Source organism: Electrona antarctica (genome assembly GCF_951216825.1).
Source record: "Electrona antarctica genome assembly, chromosome: 1".
NCBI classification, from domain to species: domain Eukaryota; kingdom Metazoa; phylum Chordata; class Actinopteri; order Myctophiformes; family Myctophidae; genus Electrona; species Electrona antarctica.
The window spans coordinates 17,971,443-17,979,153 of NC_136806.1; positions in this window are offsets into that span (position 1 = coordinate 17,971,443).

Sequence of the window (7,711 nt, forward strand, 5' to 3'; positions counted from 1 at the left end):
TGCGTGTCAAAGGAACACTGAGGATGTCTCTGTGCAGAGAGCTCAGTGTCGTAACATTATTAGTGTGATAAATAATTATTATTATTGGATCGTAGCAGATCCACAAGGTTGAAACGCTGCATGGAGTGACACTTTTGAGCTTGTCGATCTGCTACTTTTAAATTTGAATCCTGAAAAGTAATAGTTTGGGACCTGTGAGGTTTCCCCCCAATAGAGACGATAGAATCGGCCTCAGGTCTTAATGGGTTATCAATTTAAATTCAATTAAATACATAATTTGTTTCTTGCATATCGATCAGTCTGCTTAAACACACAACCCTGTATTATATTGTGTTGTTGGTGCGTACAAAAATAGCAGTCGAATCTAAGGTCACATGTTTGTCATGATGACCTTGCAGATCTGCTAAATTCACCCTTTGTTCTTAAAAACAATCCTTCATTAATCGTAATGGTGGCAAAGGTCTTAAATAATATTGTGATATAATTTGGAAGTCATATCGCCCTGCCCTAACCCAGTGGGACAGAGATAATTTTGTCGGCTCAAGAATACTTACTTACTTAACTTACAAACTGTCATAAGACCCACGTTCTGCATGGGTGGACGTGTTCAGTTCTTTCACCCATTTAGGCCTGACATCGAATTTTTAAAAATGTCTTCTAAATCATGATGGTTTTCTGAAATACCTATGTTTCTATATCAGTGGTTCTCAATATTTCATGTCAAGGACCCCAAAGATTATATGTAATAGGCCACCAACCCCCATCTGAAAATATTATGTTGTTCACTTCCAGGGACACCCTCAGAAGTAAAGATTTGAGTTCAAAACGTGAACTCGCTCTGAAAGAATATATATTCAAAGATTTGCGCCACATTTTCACGATTTTTGAAAAATAGCAGACCTACAAGCTCATAGCACGGCACTCGGTGCCGTGCTATGAGCTTGTAGATCTGATATTTTCCAACAGCTAAAGCATAACATAATGCTGAAAACACCATGTTAACCCTGAATGGGTTAACAACAACCTTAACCCATTTTGACCTGAGATCAGATTCTAAAAATGTCTTCTAAATCCTGACAGTTTTCTGAAAAAGCTATGTTTCTATGTCAGTCGTTCTTTGATTTTGCAAAAATAGCAGACCTACAAGTTCATAGCACGGCACTCGGTGCCGCGCTATGAGCTTGTAGATCTGCTATTTTTCAATAGCTAAAGCATAACATAATGCTAACACCAAAAGGGGTTCCCGCCCAAAATGGGTTGATGTATTACTGTTATTAGATGTGTGTCTGTTAAATGTTAACGTGACTTATATTTACGTTTATATAAGTTTGTATTGACTTATTGAAAATGTTGACTTTTGACTTGACGCAGTGAAGTGTCAATCAACCGTTATGTTTTTGTTTTTGTTTTATTATCATTTCCACTTCTCCATTATCCCCACAATTCCTGCTACATTCTGTGAATGGATGGAAAAACTCTGTCTTGCCGGTAATGAGCTCTCTGTGTTCTATCGCATTCATGCTTACACACGGGAGAGACAACAGCTCAGTTATCAGCTGGCTATCTATACAACTGATAAGTTAATCTGCATAAACAACACACTTAAGTGTCAATCACACTGAATAAACAGCAGCGATTTAGATTAGATTAGGCATTACATTATACCAGGAGAGTAACTTTTAACTCCACTGCCCGCCAGACCGGCAGAATACTTCTCCAGAAAATACTTATTACTTTTGATGCAGTATTTGGTCTTTTTATTTTATTAATTAATATTAAATAAAATCAGACCCGTCTGAACTGAGTGGTGCTGTTGGGATGTCGGACTATTGGTTGTCAGACTATTGGAGTAGTGGGACTATTGGTTGTCAGACTATTGGAGTAGTGGGACTATTGGTTGTCAGACTATTGGAGTAGTGGGACTATTGGTTGTCAGACTATTGGAGTAGTGGGACTATTGGTTGTCAGACTATTGGTTGTCAGACTATTGGCTACTGTACTGTACTGTACTGTACTGTACTGTACTGTACTGTACTGTACTGTACTGTACTGTACTGTACTGTACTGTACTGTGCTGCCTCTCATCATGCACCTGTGCATGTGCTACACCGTAGCCTGTACTTCACTGTGCTGGTGTTACACTAAAAAAAACTGGTGTTACACTAAAAACTCAGCTTCCCATCATGCACCTGTGCACTCAACAGTGCCACATTGTCACCTGTTGGTACTCTAAACATACAAAAGGGACACACATTGATGATCCTTGGAGTGGCCGCACCACTCAAAAGGTCTTAAAAGTCCTCACTTCACTGTGATCTGGCTTCCATTGAAAATGAATTGTAGACTGTATCTCTGCATGTGCCCGTGTGTGAACGCAGCAACAGAGGGAGTCTCACCTGAGCTGATGCTCCCGTAGGTTGGACAGTGCCTCCATGCCGTGCAGATAGGAGTAGACGATCTCCAGGTCCTGAGGAAACACAGAGGAACAACAAGCAGGGGTCACTCACCAGGGCTACATCAACACAACAGTATCTGAATGATAAGCTACATCAACACAACATTATCACAATGATTAACTATCTGTAGAAGGTGTGGCTTAAAGGGTTTCGCTTTCCAAAGAAAAACAAAAAAAAATCCCAGATAGTTTTCTAAATACTAAATCAAGCAACATAAAAACTAGCCGGGGTTTTCACAAAAGTCTGAGTAGACGATTAAAACCTTATCGATAAAACCAAAACATTATTTGAAAGTGAAAGATTCGTTTATTATAAGGACTGTGGAACACAACAGCCACGTGCCTTTGAGCAAGGCAGTGACCTCCCTTCCTTCCTATACGGTCTCACTGGCCTGAGACTCATCGCTGGGATACAGAACCGTAAAAGCAGTGAACCTGAACCGCAGCGAGTCTAAAACACAACAGTGAACTGAGCCACACACAGTCCAACACACAACACTGACGCCACTGTGGAGTTCAATGGACTGAGGACTCATTGATGAGCGGCGTAAGAGGGCTGGTGGCCCGTAGTACAATGAATGAAGCACAGTGACATTGATATGTCCTGAGTACTGCAGAGAGAGAGTCAGCCCGGGCACTGAGGCTAGAGAGAGAGAGAGAGAGAGAGAGAGAGAGAGAGAGAGAGAGAGAGTCAGCCCGGGTACTGAGGCTAGAGAGAGAGAGAGAGAGAGAGAGAGAGTCACTTCATCCTGTTCTCAGGTTAGCGGTGCTGTTCCAACTAAGATGGAGGTGAAACAAAGTGCCTTCTCTACTACTATACCACACAGTCTGTCCACTGTCTACTGCTGAGAGAAACAATGTGTGCGTATGTATTGTATGTGCATATATGCATGTGCGTGCAGGTGTGCGTGTGCGTGTGTGTTGCGTGTGTGTGTGTGTGTGTGTGTGTGTGTGTGTGTGTGTGTGTGTGTGTTCTGCTCCCTGCGAGGAAATGGGTCATTTATGGTTAATAAGGATTTAATGAGAGTCAAGATTACAATTATGAATAGATTCAGGTTGGGGTTATAGGCTTATAGAGTGAGAAAGAGACATGGCACGCACGCACACACGCTCTGGATGACGATGAGTTTGTTGAAGGCATAAATTGTATCAAACCCACAATCCTGGCAGTGTTGGTGTCTTGATCAACTGTAGAATAAGCGTCATTCACGCTCAGAAAATAACTAACAAATAAGAAGTACTTTACGTACATTTTGATGTCAATACTTTTGTACTTTTACTCAAGTACATTTTGAATTCCGGACTTTTACTTGAAACAGAGCATTTATATGTTGCAGTGTTGGTACTTTTACATAATCAGCATCATTATATGGGGTGTTGGTCCCTAAACAGCAGCCAGACATGTGGTTCTGCAGTCGTTTGGCTGAGCTGGACATTCATACAATGATGTTGTCCTGTAAAGTGGGGAGTGCCTGACCATTGTTGCAGCACACACACGCACGCACACACGCACGCACACCCGCACACACACACTCACACACACTCTTACTTAATCACATCCTTATGTCCAGACACACTCTGGAATTCTGAAGGTGACAGAAGCAGACATCTGATGCCACCTAGTGTAGAAAACCAGGAACTACAGCCCTACTGAGTAAAATGAAAATGTTTCAAGTTTCAAGATATGTTGAACATGTTTGAGGACTTAAACAAACATTTGCACCCGTTGCTTAAACAAACATTATGTTGTAATTGATGCTGTAAGATGATAAGAGCGCCCCTCACTTCACACAGGTGTGATTTTTAGAATATAACTAGTATGTCTGCAGTGGTTGGGACTCGGAGGTGGTCTCCCTACTCTTACATTGAGACTAGGGATGTTAACGTCTCCACCATACATACATGTATTAGAGGTGGTCTCCCTACTCTTACATTGAGACTAGGGATGTTAACGTCTCCACCATACATACATGTATTAGAGGTGGTCTCCCTACTCTTACATTGAGACTAGGGATGTTAATAGTTCATTGTTAATCAATTAATCATCGTTAAGCCATTCTTCAATTAAACACAATTAATCGAAAATGCTGTGGTTCTATCGCTGGGGCGGTTTTCTGTGAATGTAACGCTGTCTGCACGCACGCGTGGCCGAGGAACGCCCATGTGAGACGGTTACAAAAAAAGTCCCCCCCACCTTGGTAGCCACAGAAACGTCAGCAATATGTAGATTTTTATGTTAGACATTGAGGGAAATTAAAATTCTTCAATGTATTAAAAAAAAGAAAAAAACACTGCTTATCAACTAACCGGTTAATCAATCGATAAGGTTATCAAACCGTATCAATTATCAATTAATGAATAAATGGATAATCTCCCATCCCTAATTGAGACATTGAGGCGGAACTTTAGGCTCTCATCATGGGGGTTTGAATCCCCGGTAGGATTATGAAACATACAGATTTCAGCCATGGAAAGTAACTAAGTACATTTACATTAAGTTCTGTACTAAGAAGCCTACAATTTTGAGGTATTTCCAACTTTCAGTACTTTACTTCTACTTTACTTCTACTCTACTACATCTCAGAGGCAAATATTGTACTTTTATTGTACATTATATATATATGGAGATCTCTGGCAGGTGTGTGGTTGCCATTGCAATCAATCGGCTGAGGCAGAGGCTGGGAATTCTACAGGTGAGGGGACTTAGGCTGATTAGGTCCACTGGCAGAGCCTGACCAGAGCCTTTTCTGGACAACCGTGTATACGACCGACCCGAGGCCGGGCACTGCATCCGTGTGGAACGAGAGTGTCAAATTTGAACTCGTTTCTCGAGTTACGTGGATTGCATTATGCGCGCGCGCACACACACACACACACACACACACACACACACACACACACACACACACACACACACACACACACACACACACACACACACACACACACAGAGAGAGATGTGGTGCATTTATTGCAAGATGGACAGCTCTGGTCTAGTTCTCTACTGAGGTGACATAATAGCTGTATTGAGGTGACATAATGCAGCATTCAATCTGCAAGACAACTATTGACACACACTACACCTCACTGAAAGGCCATTCATTCCTCCATTCATTCATTCATACGCACGCACGCACGCACGCACACACACACACACACACACACACACACACACACACACACACACACACACACACACACACACACACACACACACACACACACACACACACACACACACACACACACACACACACACACACACACACACACACACACACACACACACACACACACACACACACACACACACACACACACACACACACACACACACACGGTCATGTTTCATAAGTACACAAACACTTTTTACAGCATTCAGACATGTCGTCAACACTCCAGAAATAGAAAACTGCACTTTACAAGAACAGTTGTGCAGGTTAGTGCCAGTTAGGTTGCTCTGTCTCACTCTCAACATGTTCATTTCACGGATCACCTAATTGTTCCGGCCGCAGACAGACAGACAGACCCCCATTTGAAAAGATTTTACACCAGCGACACCCCCTAACAGAAGACGTGCCAAAAATATGTCAAGTTTTGTCCATTTTAAAAATAGATCGGCTATTTGAACCATCTCAAAAGGTTTTTCAAAATAGCAAATAAATACATTTAGGGATAACAGCCCAAAATGTTCCTTATTTTGCCGGGGACCTCCTGGAGTGGAAACCCCCTCGAGGACCCCCCATGCATGAAGCAGGGGTCCCTGCATGGTGGACCCCCTCGAGGACCCCCCATGCATGATGCAGGGGTCCCTGGTGGACCCCCTCGAGGACCCCCCATGCATGAAGCAGGGGTCCCTGCATGGTGGACCCCCTCGAGGACCCCCCATGCATGAAGCAGGGGTCCCTGGTGGACCCCCTCGAGGACCCCCCATGCATGAAGCAGGGGTCCCTGCATGGTGGACCCCCTCGAGGACCCCCCATGCATGAAGCAGGGGTCCCTGCATGGTGGACCCCCTCGAGGACCCCCATGCATGAAGCAGGGGTCCCTGCATGGTGGACCCCCTCGAGGACCCCCCATGCATGAAGCAGGGGTCCCTGGTGGACCCCCTCGAGGACCCCCCATGCATGATGCAGGGGTCCCTGGTGGACCCCCTCGGGGACCCCCCATGCATGATGCAGGGGTCCCTGGTGGACCCCCTCGAGGACCCCCCATGCATGATGCAGGGGTCCCTGCATGGTGGACCCCCTCGAGGACCCCCCATGCATGAAGCAGGGGTCCCTGGTGGACCCCCTCGAGGACCCCCCATGCATGATGCAGGGGTCCCTGGTGGACCCCCTCGAGGACCCCCCATGCATGATGCAGGGGTCCCTGGTGGACCCCCTCGAGGACCCCCCATGCATGATGCAGGGGTCCCTGGTGGACCCCCTCGAGGCCCCCCCATGCATGAAGCAGGGGTCCCTGCATGGTGGACCCCCTCGAGGACCCCCCATGCATGAAGCAGGGGTCCCTGCATGGTGGACCCCCTCGAGGACCCCCCATGCATGATGCAGGGGTCCCTGCATGGTGGACCCCCTCGAGGACCCCCCATGCATGAAGCAGGGGTCCCTGCATGGTGGACCCCCTCGAGGACCCCCCATGCATGAAGCAGGGGTCCCTGCATGGTGGACCCCCTCGAGGACCCCCCATGCATGATGCAGGGGTCCCTGCATGGTGGACCCCCTCGAGGACCCCCCATGCATGAAGCAGGGGTCCCTGGTGGACCCCCTCGAGGACCCCCCCATGCATGAAGCAGGGGTCCCTGGTGGACCCCCTCGAGGACCCCCCATGCATGATGCAGGGGTCCCTGGTGGACCCCCTCGGGGACCCCCCATGCACGATGCAGGGGTCCCTGGTGGACCCCCTCGAGGACCCCCCATGCATGAAGCAGGGGTCCCTGCATGGTGGACCCCCTCGAGGACCCCCCATGCATGAAGCAGGGGTCCCTGCATGGTGGACCCCCTCGAGGACCCCCCATGCATGATGCAGGGGTCCCTGCATGGTGGACCCCCTCGAGGACCCCCCATGCATGAAGCAGGGGTCCCTGCATGGTGGACCCCCTCACGTTCCCAAGCAGTGGTTTAGTGGATGATCAGGAGACATGGAAACACACGGGAGGAAAGTCCTCGCTACAGTCATAGTGAAGTTAACCCCTTCCTAACCACCACACCCTGTCTGTACTCTGATCTCCACACTGGACGCACACACCAAGACAAG